The following is a 17,056-nucleotide window of genomic DNA, read 5'->3' as shown; positions in this document are numbered from 1 at the left end:
AAGAGGTGAGATCTAGCATGACCTAAGATGTTATCATTGAGGCCAAATATGATCAGAGGGAGGCTAAAAGTCAATGAGACCTTCAAAATAGAGTCCAAAGACTTCTTCAATTCATCCCAAAAAGACTGTTTAGAGGGGCAGTCTTTAAACATGTGCACATCAGGTGCTTCTGGAAAGCCACATTTATTGCATACTTTCCCTGGCGGGAATTTCGATAACTTTAAGGAAGAAAGATATGCCAGACGAACTGTAAAAAAGGTGGTTTCGCTTCAGCCAAGCAGGCTTCACAATTTTGTGTAGCAAAGTAAATGAGGCCATCCAAACATAGCATAGCATAGCATCCAAACCTGCGCCCACTGGATATTTAATTGGTCTACCCATAGCTCGTCAGCGAGTTTGAAATCGCCATCTACCTCCTCCTCAATTGCCCAGTACCAGAGTGAGACCTCCTTGCTACCCCCAGGCCTCTCCACTAACAGTTCTTCCAGATTGCTATCCTTCCCCAACGGGGTGCCCTGTCTAGACTGAGCCTGGGCCCAACTATTCAACTGGATGTACTTGAACCTAGATAGGCCAGGGCCTACTTTCCCCCATAGATCTTCCCAGGACAACAAGGAACCCTCTACCAACAAATCTCCCCACTTTGAAAAAACCCGAGTCCCTCAGGGGGATAATCAAATTATCCTAAAAGCAGGGTGGTGTACATGGCAATTCCCACAGTGGTGCAACATTTGAAAAATAGCTAAGTCCGACTTTCCTTCTTATGATTGCCCAACTTCTGGCTAATGATTGAAGAGTTTTTAATTAAATTTTTTTAAAGAATTTTTGGTCCCCAAACTTGAACATAAAACCTTCCACTGACAGGTCAGCTCCCTTTAACATAGCCCGAAACATTTCTCCTCCCGGTGCAGTAGTGGGAGATTTTAGCAGCATTCTCGAGTGCGAGAGCTGAAAAGCCCATGCATAATATTGCAAGTCTGGTAATGTCAACCCTCCTTTTTCCCTCCTCCGCCTAAGCTTTTTCCAGGCCAATCTAGTGGCTTTATATTTCCATCTGAAGGAGTTTAGTTCCCATTGGCATTTGTCTTTTTGCTTAGTGTCGAACGCCAAAGGGATGGAGTTAAAGAGGAATGTGAGTTTGGGCAGGATGGACATCTTTACTAGATTGATCCTCCCTAAGATGGATAGGGGGAGGTGAGCCCAAGACTTCAGGTGCTTTTGGTACTCTTTGAACACCTGGTCTAGATTATATTCAGGGATTCTCCCTACCTCCTGTGTAATTCTAATCTCCAAGTAACGCAGGGTGGAACCAAGATTAAATTGTGAATTACTTTTGTTCCAGTCCATGATTTCGGTCTTGTTGGCATTCATTTCATAGCCCGAAACCTTGCCAAACTCCTCCGCCCTCTTGATAACCGTTGGAAAAGCTAGGTCAAGATCAGCTGTCAATATGAGGATGTCATCTGCATGTAGGGCCACCCGCCTTTCCCATCCTCCAAATTTAAAAGAAGGGATGTTAAGATCTTCTCTTAGACCTGAGCAAAGGGTTCGATATAAAGGTTGAAAAGGAGGGGGGAAAGCGGGCAGCCCTGTCTTGTACCCCTTGTGATCTTGAAAATCTCAGTCAGAGTGGAATTCACTAACAGTCTAGCTGTCGGAGCCTTATATAGGAGTTCTATCGCTCTACAAAATCTGTCTCCTAGATTGAATTTTTTCATTACAGCAGCCAGATATGCCCAATTTACCCTATCAAAGGCTTTGGTGGCGTCAAGGGTTAGGACGGCCAAGGGGAGGGAGAAGGTGGATGCGATGTCGATAGCACCAACCAGATCGTACGTGAGGGCAAAAAATTGGCACCCTTTAACAAAACCCTTTTGATCTGGGTGAATGATGGTATCAACTACACCCCCCAACCTGTTTGACAGGATGGCAGCAAAGATTTTATAATCTATGTTGAGGAGTGAGATTGGGCGGTAGGACCCACACTCAGTCGGATCTTTCCCCGGTTTAAGAATCAGCACTACCGTTGCCTCACTCCATGAGTCTTGTGGGTCATCTCCCTTCAGGAGGATGTTATTAAAGTCTTTCACCAAGAACGCTCACTCAATGAGGTCATCACTCTAATCTTGGTGAAAGTCTTTAATAATAATAAGTTATTATTAAACTGCTATCTCATTACTCAACCATCCATGCAGCATATGCAGATAGGGCTGAATTTGCTTGGATGCACAAAATGGCCGCCAACCAGTGCCACATTGTCATCAACAACAGCAATAAACAGGAAGGCATTCATTGGAAACAAGGAGAAGAAGACCTGCAGACGTACAGAGAAAGCGCGCTAGCTGGATCCACAAAATGATGGACACCCACATGATCACAACAACAAGAGGCCTAGAACAAAGAACGCATGCAGGACTAAGGCAAAAGCGCATTGGCTGCCTACACAAAATGGCTGCCAGTCACATGGTCACACAACAAGAATCAGGAGGCCTAGAACAATGAACTGTTACAGGCCTGTTAAAAAAGCACACTGGCTGCCTACACAAAATGACAACCAACTACATGGTCGCAACAAGAAGCTGGAGGCCTAGAACAAAGAACGCATGCAGGCCTATGGCATAAGCACACTGGCTGTCAACACAAAATGGCCGCCGCCACAAGGTCACAACAAAAAGCCGGAGGCCTAGAACAAAGAACGCTTGCAGGTCTATTGAAAAAGCACACTTGCTGCCTATACAAAATGGCCACCAGCCACATGGTCGCGACAAAAAGCAGTAGGCCTAGAACAAAGAACACATGCAGGCCTATGGCAAAAGCACACTGACTGCCTACATAAAATGACCAACAGCCACATAGTCACAACAAGACATTAGAGACCTAGAATAAAGAACGCATGCAAGCCTATGGCAAAAGCACACTGGCTGCCTACACAAAAAGGCCAACAGTCACTTGGTGACAAGAAGCTGGAGGCCTAGAACAAAGAACACATGCAGGCCTATGGCAAAAGCACACTGGGTGCATACACTAAATGGCCGCCAGTCACATGTTCACTCACAACAAGTCACAAGCAACAAGAGGCAGGAGACCTGTAAAACAAACAGCACATGCAGTCCGAGGGGCAGTTCACTGACTATACAAAATGGTCCCTGGTCAGTGGCCACATGGCATCTGGAGCAAAGGCAAATGTTGGCCTATGGCAAACACACAAAAACACACACTGGCCAGACAATGGAGGCATGGAAAAACAGAGAAAACATCATTAATTCAGCAATGCCAAAAACAAAAAATGATTGGGCTAAAACATGTTTACTACAAGACACATCCTTCAAAGGCATTACTCCACCTAGTCCTAACACTGTTTGCATGACATACCACAAAAAGCACATTTTGTATTTCAATCCAAATCCATTCATGGCTTAAATGCTGTAAACACCACAGAAACTGTTGTTTTTAAGTACCCATGACTAGTGCTGGGTCTGCTGGCTGGAAGGTCAATTGGCAGACTAAGCCACATAGTGAATTCAATCAAAATTTCAAATGTATTAAAAACATGTAGAAAATGTATTCAACAGTGAAAGGTTTTTCCTTTACAAAAGAAGAAAAATGAAATACATAGAAATCACTATGACCCTACTGAAACAACAGGCCACTCACCACAATGCATTTTAATAATCGATTAAAAGTGTTAAAAAATCCAGGTGCTTGGTACTAATCAAAAAAACAACACCAATTTTTCAGCTTACTTGTGAAAACTCAAATTCAAAGTTCCTAAATTCACTGGGATATGCAGCAGACACAAAGAGTGATCCATCCATCTCCAAATCCAAATGAAAGAGACCAGAGATGGACAAAGAACTGGGAATAGCCTGCTGGACAAGAACTGGAAGTTAGAGACTCTGGGGTACTTCCTTCCAGTTGAAAAATATGCTTTAAAAACTGTAAATAAAAAGACTCCTCATATTAAAAAAACCACTGCCAAATGTCAATTTGAGGAGGTTTTTACCTCCAAATCATCAGTTTGGGAAGATTTTGATGCTGCACGAGGAGAGAATCTTCCCCAGATTGCAACCGCTGTAGATCCTGCACATTTGGGATTGCGTACAGCAGAAAACATCTTTCGGAAGTCGCTGGCTCACCCGAATGATGTGTTGGCGACTGCAAAATCTCTCTGGAGCATGCGGCCGACTTGAAAATCTTTTTTACACAACAAATTTTATTCGGTTTCGAAGGTACAAAGTGGGCTATGCCCGTCAAATACATTACAAATGATGCAGAGATTATACAGTACCGGGTTTTATCATTCCATAACAAGTTGGCCTATAGAACACCATTCCGAATTAGCAACAAACAACACCAAACCCATCTAAATATACATAAATGCGTGCTGCTAAAAAACGATTCTGTTGGTAAACCATTTTGTCTTACAACAGTATGAGGAAGGGGCCTGTGAATCATCCGTAGGGATTATGCAAGTCTGAGTGTGGTATAGGAGGGAATGCATGACGTTCCAACGCATAAATTTACAATGCGTGCGTTTACAATGCAGTTTTTACATCACAATATCCTTTCCAATGCATTCTTTTACATAGCATGCCTATACATCGCATTTTCAGAAACTACCTTTACAACGCATTCCATTACATGGCGTTATACCTTTAAAATGCATACCATTACAATGCATACCATTGCATTGCATTTAAGGTAAGTGTTGGATAGTAAAGGGGTAATAAACACTATTCTAACACTAGTGAGTGCAACAGTAGGGTAAGTGTCGGATAGTGTAGGGGTAATAATTACTATTCTAACTCCAGTAAGTGCAACAGTAGGGTAAGTGTCGGATAGTGTAGGGGTAAAAGGTGCTATTCTAACTCCAGTGAGTGCAACAGTAGGGTAAGTGTTGGATAGTGTAGGGGTACTATGCGTTGTAATGGTATGCGTTGTAATGATTTGGGATGTAATGCACGCATTTTAGTGACATGCATTGTAATGACATGTGTTGTAGTGACATGCAATGTAATGAATGGCTGGGTTGTAATGGCATGCGATGTAAAGGATGTTGCGATGTAATATCTGCTATGTAAAGTTAGTGTGATGTAATGACTGCGTTGTAAAGGTTGTTTCCCATAGGAGGTAGGTCGATGCCCCTATATGTCGCCCAGCGAGACCAGATTTTCCTGTGCTTCTGCGGCCATCCCTACGCTTGAAAGATCACTATTTCTGCACACATGCACCTGTCCATTGCCCTCTTCCAACCCCCTACACTTTGTGAAGAACTCACCTTCCAGTTCTGTGCTATGTCTCTCTTAGCTGGGGTTAGGCCCAAAAACAGGAGGGGCTCCTTTTAGCGGTTCCCTCCTATCTCGTCCGTGCTATGAAGAAGAAGCAGCCTAGGGTCGAGGGGAATTGTCCAAGCTAACACTCAGCCCAGACAGGACGTCACCATCTCCTGGAATGGCTGTAACACGACACAACTCCATACTGTGTGGAGAAAAGGGCCCTCTTCTGTGTTGCAATGAAGGCATTGAGGAGACTGAATAATTCTCATCTGCCTCAGCCAGTATTGTGTGTAATATATCCAGTGAAGGTACTTAAACTGAATGAGGCAGTAGCGCAAGGACAGCGCAGCATATCAGGGACTGGCTAGGGCCTCTGCCCAGTCGCCGTCCGTCAGAGTCGGCAAATGGACTTCCCATGCTGCCCTCGTCTTATGTAACGTGTTGCGTGTGTGGGTACTTAACGTCTGATAGATTTTTTAATTTTGTGTGCACAGCTTGCAAATCTTGTGGCGCGTGCCAATGGCCCTGAAAATCTCATCTGTGGTTGCGAGCGCTCAGTAAGCCGCTTCCGCGCGTGTGAAATTACATTTTGAGCGTGCGGACCAAACAAATCCTCAGTTGTGGACTGCGGAGTTTGATGGTAACTTCGCGTTCCACTGAATTCCGCAAACTCCATGAACGCAGCAGAGTTTTATTCCCAGGCTTACTAGTGACTGTAGGAAGCGCTTTCTGATGCCCCCTGAGGTTGATTCAAGATACGGTTGGGCTGTTTTCAACAAGACTGAGCTCTAATTTTGCAGGGAAATTAGAATACATAATTATAAGACACAATAATTATAAGACATAATGGCATCATGAGTATATCTCTATGATATGAGTTGAATATAAGATTAATTATCAGAATTTATGATGCTAAATATGAAGTATATGGTATCTGATTATCCAGCCAGGATTCAATATGCCTGCCATTACTTACTGTATTGTAATACAACTATATGTGTTTTTTGCATTTTCTTCGATGACCAACTCTGTCTTGATCAAAAATAGGGATTGCCTTATTTTTTTCTATTTCAATGTATTTGGTTAAGGGGTGGCCGGCATGGCTCGCAGGTTGCGGAGCGGGTGCAGGGGGATTGATCCGGGGGATCACGTGGTGGCAGGACTATGGGGGGGTCGTGCATGGATCAATTAATAGTTAATAAACTCACCTTGCCACTGGCCAGGTCACGCATCTGTGTTCCTGCTCTCCTCGAGCACATCGAGGAACAGGAAGCAGGTCCCACTAACCACTCACAATGCTGCAATGCAGAGTTGTGATTAGTTAGCACCGAGGCTACCCTTGCCAATCACAACACTGCAATGCAGTGTTGTGAATGGTTTGAGCATCCTGGTTTGATGCTCAACCAGGGAATGGGGGCCTGGGCATGTTCTTCATGTAGACTTTAATGCAGCTTGCATGGAGAACAGGGAAAGTATGCATGCATGACTGGTTTGGGTAGTGTGAGAGGGCCCACCAAACAGTTATTGCGCACTTAGAAATGGCAAACCACTCCTCCCCTTCCCTGCTCCAAGAGCAGAGCAGACCTGCCCACTCCCCCACCCACAAAGCAGCAGGAAGCAGGTTAAAATTATAATAACGCAAAGTTATTATCATTTTAGGTTTCTGCTTCCCACTGATTAAAAGTAGTGGGGTGACACTCTTCCGTCATAGTAGAGGAGCCACCCGCGATTTGGTTGCTCTAAATGGTGCGAGTTACAAAACACAGTAACCCATGATCAAGGTGCATATGCAGAAACATGTTTCCTTTTGGCATGTACGCACTGGATAAAAAATGCTTAAACTGTGAAACTGTGTCAGATTGTTTAATGCACCACAGTCCATATTTCCTAGTTGCCGCTGTAGCTGGGAGTGTCATATATGTATGTGGCATGAGGGGGGATGAGAATGAGGGATGCAGACATTGTCAGTTTGCCTACAATTTAGGAAAGGAGACTGACAGTGAGCACACCAAGCTGTCTTGTGGTCTGCTCAATGTTTGCTCTTTGCGTAGGCATAAACTGGATGTCTATGATCTGATCACTGAGTGGCAGTGGGATCTACTGTTTCTCTCTGAAACTTGGTTGGATGGGGATTCTGCACCAGATGTAATTGAGGCTCTACCTGAAGGATACACTATGGTCAGGCAAGATAGACCTATCGGTAGAGGTGGGGGTATAGCTATTGTATAAGCATGGCCGAATTTTGCGAATTCGCGATTCGAGAATTTGCGTATTCATGAATTCGCAATCTGCAAAATCCGCGAACTCTTGCGAATTTGCGGATTTTTTACTTTTTTTTGTGTTCGCAAGGGTTTCTGCCAGTTTGCAAGGGTTTTGTACCAGTTCGCAATTGTGAACTTACTTGTCGGCTCGCAACGGTCGCGACTATGTTGTTTCTACATCTGGTTCATCATCACAGGTTCACAGCACCCTCTGTTTCACCACTGCCACCCTCTGGTTCACCCATGCCACCCTCTGGTACATCACTGCCACCCTCTGGTTCATCACTGTAGATTATGGGGAGAAAAAGCAAGCACACCTGCCCTGCTTCAACTGACATGAATTAATTTGGGGTTGATTAATGTGTCAACGAATTTAAACTTCCAGTCTGGCACCTGCTTCCTTATCTGTAATTTGCTTTCTGTTGCAGTGCAATTTTTTTTCACAGGACCTTTGTGGCCTACTTGTAGCTGTTCTATGAGCCTGCTGTGAGGGTCAGAGCAGGGTCATAGAATAGTTGCAAGTAGGCAACTGAACTCTGGAGGGGCCCCTCAGGAAGCACTACAGGGAATGGTTACTAATGATGAGTTTGAACTTTTGCACCTGCTGAGTGCTTTCAGTTTTGCAAAACTCGGTTTTCTGCAATTTTGCCGGATTCGCGGGGCGCAAATTTGCGCGAGATCGAATTCGGAAGCTGCGAATTCGTGCGAATATGCGATTTGTTTTTTGCTGCGTGTTAGTTCGCAAGGTTTTGTGCGTTTTAGCGAGCCGCTTGTAGCGCAACGGCGTGAAGTTACCCTCATGGTCGTTCACGGGCGCGGCCATCTTGTTTGCATGACGTATTTCCGTTTCCGGGCATGATGTGTAATCTCGCAAAGTGGGCGGCTCGCTAGTACAAGTTCGCGTGTGATCGCGAGGGAAATCTTACCCACGCGGTCGTGAACGGGAGCGGCCATCTTGTTTCTCATACATTGCTATGGTTCTGGGCATGCTTTCTGTATCCTCTCTGAATCTCTGCCATCCTTTGCTTGTTTGAAGTTTTTTTAAATCTATTTTACTTATTATCTATCCCTCTATTTTTCTAGCTCTATATTTTTGTGTTTTCTGCTACTTTTGGTTAATTTTAAACTACTTTTTTAAACTCTTTTCTTTTCTTCTTCCCTATTCTATTTCTTATTTATTATTTACCTTCCTTTCTGCCCATACCATGGTAAAGGGAGCCGGGAAGCATCCTGAGAAGGGGAAGGGTCCCGCACCCTGTGCCCGGCTCCCGTGCGGGCGTTTGAGGGGGAAGCAGGTCACAGCCCAGGAGATCTTTAGCGCGGAGGAGGTGGCCGCACTAGTTTTTTATGTTCCGCACCGCCTCCCCAGGACCATCATAGCAGGCGGCAAGATCGCTAGCAGGTACGGGATCCGGGAGCGCCAGAAGCGGTGGGAGAAGGTGTGCCGGGCCATGTACCAACACTCTCGGGTCCGGCGCACCTACAACCAGGTCACCCACCGTTGGATGGATCTCCTGGACCGGGAACGCGACTTGATCGACCTGCTCGGCCTCGAGATCCCCGGGCTTGGTGAGTAGTAGTAGCTATTTCTTCACTACTCTGTTTTCTCCTGCTCTGTGTGTTATTATATTGCAAATTTTTGTTTTTTACCAAGAGCAATAATGCTGCTGATTACATTGTAGGTAAATTATATTTTAAAATCTTCTGTGCATTTCAGGTGCACTGCTCTCCTTCTCAGTAGCGTTGCAACTATGCTTATTTGTTTTCGATTTTGTGTTCATTTCATTGGCCTGAGAAATTATGTATGAGTGTAGTTTAAAGAACTGCGTAATGCTAGACACTAAGGATCAGATTTTTAATTACTGGCGCATCCCTGCAAAGTAGCAGGGATGCGCCAGTAATTGTGCGCCACGCCACCACCACCCATGGTGCTCCGTATTTACAATGCGGCGCACCATGGGCCCAAAACGTCACCGAAGCGTTACGCATCTGTGCCATAAAGGCGGCGCATTGCTGGAGTTGCGTCGCAACGATGGCGCAGCTCCAGTAATGCTCTGGGGTGCCCTATCTCCCCAACGCTGCGTCAAGCTGTACGTCTGCTTCAAGCAGGCGCAGGGTTTGAGTCACGCATCATTGTCCTAAAAGTGACTGATTGAAATCTTGTAGATTTCCCTCAGCCACTTTTAGGATGTGTTCCTGCGCAGGAACGCCCTCCCTTGCGCCGGAACACCCCCTGATGGCGCAGGGCTTTACAACGTGATGCATCTCCCATATGCGTCACGTTGTTAATATACTCCACACCATGGCGCCTCTTTTGTTCTGCCGCTGCGTCACAAAAGTCACGCAACAATGGAGCAAAAGAGCCGCAAGGGGCTTCTAAATCTGCCCCTACAGACTCAAGTCCAATCCTTCCTTTGTACACCTGGCAATAAGAAGAAATAGTGGTGGTGGATTGATAGTTTGAGTATTTTAATGACTGGTTAATGTAGTTGGAAACTTTTTAGTGTTATCGCTGATCTGCAATCACGATGGACTTTGTCTGTCACTTCGCGTGCTGCGGACTGCTGCCTGCCAGTCCTAGGCAAACCTTTGGTAGTTTGTTTAGTGAGTTACATAACTTTCCAAGTCGACGGTCCGCAAATCAAGCAATACTAATATTGTAGTAAAACCACATGAGATAGATCAATATATCCCGTGGAATAGTTGTCAATTTGCTATTTGCCAAAATATTTTGTTATTGTTCTTTTGAAATGTTTGATTTGGTTGACAAATATCATCCATGTTTTCTGGTCTTTCTTTCTTTCATGTTGTACATCAGCCCCCCCCAGGGGCAAGAGGACATTGGAGGAGGCTGCTGCTGCTGCTGAACAAGGCCAGGATCGGTCATGCGAGGGCTCATTTGCTGGCCCCGGTAAGTTTTAATTTTATTATAGAGTACCTATTTTTTCCTAGCGTTCCTCATTCGATTTTTTCTGAATCGTCTTTGATCTTCTTGTAGACTGTATCTAAATTCTTATCCTGCCCCGACTATGACTCCCTGTGGTATTACTAGATTATTCTTATTAGTCTGTCTGTGTAGCTAACTAAGATTACACATTTGGCAAAAGGTGTCAAACGAAACTCCCATTCTAGTCAGCAATAGCTCTATGCACTGAGTGTAGTCCTCTGGGATTGTCCATAATGTCTTTTCAAGTCTTCTAAATGTTTATGCTTTGACAATTACCAACAATAAAAAGGTGAATGACCACCAAGAAAGAATTAGATACTACTTTACTTTTGGTTTGGATAGGAGGACAATCCATACTACTACTGTTGCAGGGACAAATCTACACAAACAGAACTATGGACACTAAATAGTGCATTGTTTATCAATTATAATAGGCGCAGGTAGACTTTCCACATACCTCAGTGATATCAGACTTTGAAGAACTCCCAATCTCCTTACTGACTAGATAGTGTGGCAGAGTCATTTAGCTCCTGAATTCATTGATAATTGATCCCCAATAATGATTATCCAACGCAGAACAAGAGTACAGAGTCAGAGTCCAGAAGTGTCAGAGGCACGGACTCATGCTTGCAAATTGCAAAACTTTTTGCTCATTCACTCATGACCAAAAACCACAGAGTCTATTTAAGTTTTAAAGCTTTATTAAAAGTAAAAATATTTATTAAAATCAAGCTTGTCATAAAACATAAACGGTTGATTAAAAATGGAAAAGTGCTTATAGTGATTTATTTCACACATTTATTGTGGGCGAGCCGAGCCCTCACCTGGTTTGAACTTTCATTTTTCTTTATGGTGCTGAATCATTGGTCCCTTTGTCCTACTTATGATGATTTGTTCTTAGAAGTGAAGCTTCTGTCTGTTCTTCATATAGATGCTCCTTCCAAACCAACACCGAAGGAGCTGGCTAGACGAGCCCGGCAACGGAGGCTGGAGGCCACTGTCGCCGAATATCGGCGGCTGGTGGCCCAGGAGGAGGAGGACACGCAGAGTACGTCTACAACATCTACGGCGACACCTGCATCCTCCTCCGCGCTCCCTGGGTCAGCCAGTCAAAGCAGCAGGTCTCCAGCGGCACGGAGCCGGGGTACCGCAGCCACCCGCCACCGCCGAGCAGCAAAGAAATCAGCTGCCCCCCACAGCAATTTCAAAAAAAGGATGCACCGCCTTTCCCTGAGGGTGTCCTACCTCGAGCAGGAGCTCCTCAACACCAAAACCCTGCTCGAGACCCTCCGCAAGGAGCATGCCGACCTGGCCCGGAAAGTCAAGAGCAGCAGCCAGCAGTAGTAGGAGACTGTCCCTTGCCCCTTTTTTAAAGACTTCTGGGGGGTGGGAATTGGGAGTTGGGTTTTTGGGTCTTTTCATGGACATTCGTTGGGGTTAGGGAGTGGGGGTGGGTTGGGTCTTGCGGGAGATTATTTTTGTTAGGGATATAAATATACTTTAAACTTTATCTTAGCATACGTGTTTTTTTTACTGCTTTTGAGGCTGGTGGGTGGACCTTATCCTCCCCAACAAGTGTGTGGAATTATTGCTGTCATTTAGTCACACATCAATCAAAACCACACAGCCCGGGGGAAGAGGGTTAGGGTTTGGAAAATGGATGGGAATGGGGGATTTTGGGAAAGTTTTGTTGAGATAAGAAAAACAAAAGCAGAGCATGGACAAACAATAATTGAAGATAAATAAATCTTTGGGTACAAAGCTAACCATAAATCTTTTAAGTGACATAAAGGAAGTGCATGCACTACTGCATGCATGGTTACTGAAAAGTAAGTAGTACTTTCGACAACCGTGAATGAAAGAATGAGACATTACAGGGCTGCAGTACTAATTATGCGTTTTCACTTGCCTATCTCTGCACTCAGAGAAACAATTCTTACATTAAATTAGGTTTAAAAAATAGCACAAGTAAAACCTATACAATGGCTGTAATGATGAATTTAGAAGCAGAGATCATAGAAATGCAGAGTCACACTCATAGAAGTTCACAGCAATAACATTACTTAAAAGATAATTAGAAAAGAACGGATACTGTATCTGTATGTTGTTGTAGTTGTCCTGTTGAATTTGGTAAGTTGCATGCATCAAACCATTCCTCTTATTAGCAGGACTCCTCCATTCCAGCTGACGCTCCGTCCATCAATGTTGGTGACCAGAAGACACCCTGTCCACTGCTTGCCTGGAGGATGCTGAATTGCGGCTCGCTAATGTGAAGCCTGACTTCATCCTTTTTTTCCCATTGCACAGACTGAAACCCGGCCTGTAATTATTGATGGAAAAACAGGAAGTGATATTAGAACACCACTGACAAATGAATATAAGGTATGTACGCTGTGTAGTGCAAAAAGTCACACTTTGAGTTTCCTAATAGACAGTACAATATTTTTGAAAGTGCGTACTCTGTCTGAGTCTCCTTTTGAAGGATAAATAAGTATGGGTGAATTAATTTAGCGGATCTTTCCCCTCAAGCTAGGTGTACTGTAAACTGTGTTTTAGAACAAAATTAGACCTTCCCAGCAGTGCTCCCAGACCCTTACTAAACCAAATCGCAAAAATGTAGAAGACCCCCAATCAGATCTCAAAAAACGAGGCCTAGTAGAAAAATGGTGACAAATTTGAAAGTAAAGTAGGCCCAAATCCCCCCTTACCTACCGTGGATTGTATTCAAACGACTTGCAAGCGAGCTAAAGTATCCGTACCCAGCATCGCTCCAAGACTCGCAAACCCCCCCCACAAACAGCTCCCCGCCCAAACACATGCAATACAATACTGCTAACCCTAACGAGCCCTAAGTTAAGAATAGTGGCAAACGCTTTCCTTAACTAGGCCAAATCCCCCCTTCCCCACCATGGATTTTCTTCATATCACTTGCAACCAAAATTACACATTCCCACGAGTGCTGTAAGACCCCAGAACCCAGTTGCAAAAATCTAGAACACCCCCAAACACATGGAATACTGCTGCTAGTGCTAACCCTAACGAACCCTAAGTTACAAAAGGTGCCAAAAGGCTTTTCAGCATGGATTTTCTCCAAACCACTTTTATCCGGTATTAGACCTTCCCAGCAATGCCCCAAGACCTGCCAACCCACCCGCAAAAAAGCACAACACCCCCAAACAGGCAAAAAGCAAAAATGGAAAATCTCATACTTACAATATTTTTCGGCCTTCTGTCCAAACGCGCTGTGCAGCTAGGCCCCTAACTCCCCTTTTCCACCATGGATTTCCTGAAAAACAAATGCAATCAAAATTAGACTGTGCCAGCAGTGCTCCCAGACCCCGAAACCCACCCACAAACACCAGGAAGCCCCCCAAACAGGCCCCCGAAAACGCTAAATTGAGCGAAATGTCAGAAAATGTAAAAACTTTTTCCTCTTGGATTTTGTCCAAACCACTTTTATCCGGTATTAGACCTTCCCAGCAATGGCTCAGAGCCGTCAACCCAGGAAGAAACTAGTAGAAGACCCCCAAACAGCCAAAAAGCAAAAGTACAAAAATGGGGACTTAGTAATTTTCAGGCCAATTTCCAAAATCACTCCGCGCGCGCTCTGCAGCTAGGCCCTAACTCCCCTTTGCCACAATGGATTTTCTTCAAACCACGTTCAATCAAAAGTATCCATACCCAGCAGTGCTCCCGGACCCCGAAACCCACCCACAAACACCAGGAAGCCCCCCAAACAGGCCCCCGAAAACATGATAGTGAGCAAAAAGGCAAAAACTTTTTCAAGTCTGATTTTCGCCAAACCACTTTTATCCGGTATTAGACCTTCCCAGCAATGCCCCAAGACCCGCCAACCCTCCCACAAAAAAGCACAACACCCCCAAACAGGCAAAAAGCAAAAATGGAAAATCTCATACTTACAATATTTTTTGGCCTTCTTTCAATTCTGTCCAAACGCGCTGCGCAGCTAGGCCCTAACTCCCCTTTTCCACCATGGATTTCCTGAAAAACAAATGCAATCAAAATTAGACTGTGCCAGTAGTGCTCCCAGACCCCCAAACCCACCCACAAACACCCGGAACCCCCCAAACAGCACCTCAAAGACAAGCAAGTCAGCCAAAACGCAAAAAAAAACGCCTCCGATTTTGTCCAAACCACTTTTATCCGGTATTAGACCTTCCCAGCAATGGCCCCAGAGCCGTCAACCCAGCCGGAAACTAGTAGGAGACCCCCAAACAGCCAAAAAGCAAAACTTCAAAAATGGGCACTTAAAAATTTTCAGGCAAATTTCTAGAATCAATCCGCGTGCGCTCTGCAGCAAAGGCCCTAACTCCACTTTGCCACCATGGATTTGATTCCAACCTCTTGCAATCAAAAGTATCCATACCCAGCAATGCTCCCAGACCCCGAAACCCACCCACAAGCACCAGGAAGCCCTCCAAACAGGCCCCCGAAAACGCTAAATTGAGCGAAATGTCAGAAAATGCAAAAACTTTTTCCTCATGGATTTGGTCCAATCCACTTTTATCCGGTATTAGACCTTCCCAGCAATGGCCCCAGAGCCGTCAACCCAGGCGGAAACTAGTAGAAGACCCCCAAACAGCCAAAAAGCAAAAGTACAAAAATGGGGACTTAGTAATTTTCAGGCCAATTACCAAAATCACTCCGCGCGCGCTCTGCAGCTAGATCCTAACTCCCCTTTGCCACCATGGATTTTCTTCAAACCACTTGCAATCAAAAGTATCCATACCCAGCAGTGCTCCCAGACCCCGAAACCCACCCACAAACACCAGGAAAACCCCCAAACTGGCCCCCCAAAAACATGATAGTGAACAAAAAGGCAAAAACTTTTTCAAGTCTGATTTTCGCCAAACCACTTTTATCCGGTATTAGACCTTCCCAGCAATGGCCCCAGAGCCGTCAACCCAGGCAGAAACTAGTAGAAGACCCCCAAACAGCCAAAAAGCAAAACTTCAAAAATGGACACATAAATTTTCAGGCAAATTTCCAGAATCACTCTGCGCGCGCTCTGCAGCTAGGCCCTAACTCCCCTTTGCCACCATGGAATTGCTTCAATCCTCTTGCAATCAAAAGTACCCATAACCAGCAGTGCTCCCAGACCGTGAAACCCACCCACAAACACCAGGAAGGCCCCCAAACAGGCCCACGAAGACATGATAGTGAGCAAAAAGGCAAAAACTGTTTCAAGTCTGATTTTTGACAAGCCACTTTTATCCGGTATTAGACCTTCCCAGCAATGCCCCAAGACCCGCCAACCCATCCGCAAAAAAAGCACAACACCTCCAAACAGGCAAAAAGCAAAAATGGAAAATCTCATACTTACAATATTTTTCAGCCTTCTGTCCAAACGCGATGTGCAGCTAGGTCAAAACTCCACTTTTCCACCATGGATGTCCTAGAAAACAAATGCAATCAACATTAGACTGTGCCAGCAGTGCTCCCAGACCCCAAACCCACCCCCAAACACCAGGAACCCACCCAAAAAGGCCCCCAAAAACATGATAGTGAGCAAAAAGGCAAAAACTTTTTCAACTCTGATTTTCTCCAAACCACTTTTATCCGGTATTAGACCTTCCCAGCAATGGCCCCAGAGCCGTCAACTCCCCCGTAAATAAGTAGAACACCCCCACAAGTGCAGAGTCTTTTTTCATTGGGCGTAATCCAGCCATCTGCTTTGAGGGAAATAGGAGTCTGGACGAGGAGGATAGAGGAGCATGTTCTTGTGAACTTGTGAACCTGAGGAATGCATACTGCGGCACCTTCAAATCAATAAGCAAATAAGTAAAGACAGTTCTGCAGATGGGCTTGTTTTTGTGATTAGGTGATTAAAGTTTTTATTTATATTGACTTTGCAAAACAAAGTAAGACAGACACACAGGAATAAAAGTGAATAAGGACGAAAAAGAAAGGTATTGATTCATTGGCTCATTTTCAGGGCTCAGTGTCAGGGAAGAAGAGTTCGTCCTCATACTCAGCGAATTCAGGCGGGAGTAGGTCACATAACAGAGAAGAAATTCCCTTATCTAAGTTGGTGTCCTCCTCGTCTTCTTTCGGCGTGTATTCTCGTACTTTGTAATCTGGTGGTATGAGGTGCTGATTCATCGTGATCATTGTTAACCTCTCCACATTTTTGGGCGAGAGGCGGGTCCTTTTGCAAGTTACAATGCCACCAGCAGCACTGAAAACACGTTCAGAAGACACGCTTGCGAGTGGGCAAGACAAGTAGTTTATAGCCAGGTTGGAGATCTCTGGCCACAATTCTTTTTTCCCATGCCAATACGCCAATGGGTCATCATGAACATAGACCTCTGTTGAGTCATTCAGATAGTCCTGCACCATCGACTCAAGGTTCTCCACGGTTACTCCACTTTGCTTACTTTTTGCTGGGACCTTTTTTAGAAGCAAACCCAAGCTGAGTTAGCCAATCCTCTTCTTCACACAATGTTACTCTTGTGTCTGGTGCAGATGATCCGGTTGCTGGTGTCTTTAACGGCTGAGAGGGAAAATCACTCACTTCTGCCACAGCCACAGGTGCCGAAGTGGATTCTTTT

Source organism: Lissotriton vulgaris, chromosome 2_1 (genome assembly GCF_964263255.1).
Source record: "Lissotriton vulgaris chromosome 2_1, aLisVul1.2, whole genome shotgun sequence".
Lineage (NCBI taxonomy): Eukaryota > Metazoa > Chordata > Amphibia > Caudata > Salamandridae > Lissotriton > Lissotriton vulgaris.
This window is presented reverse-complemented; position numbering follows the sequence as displayed.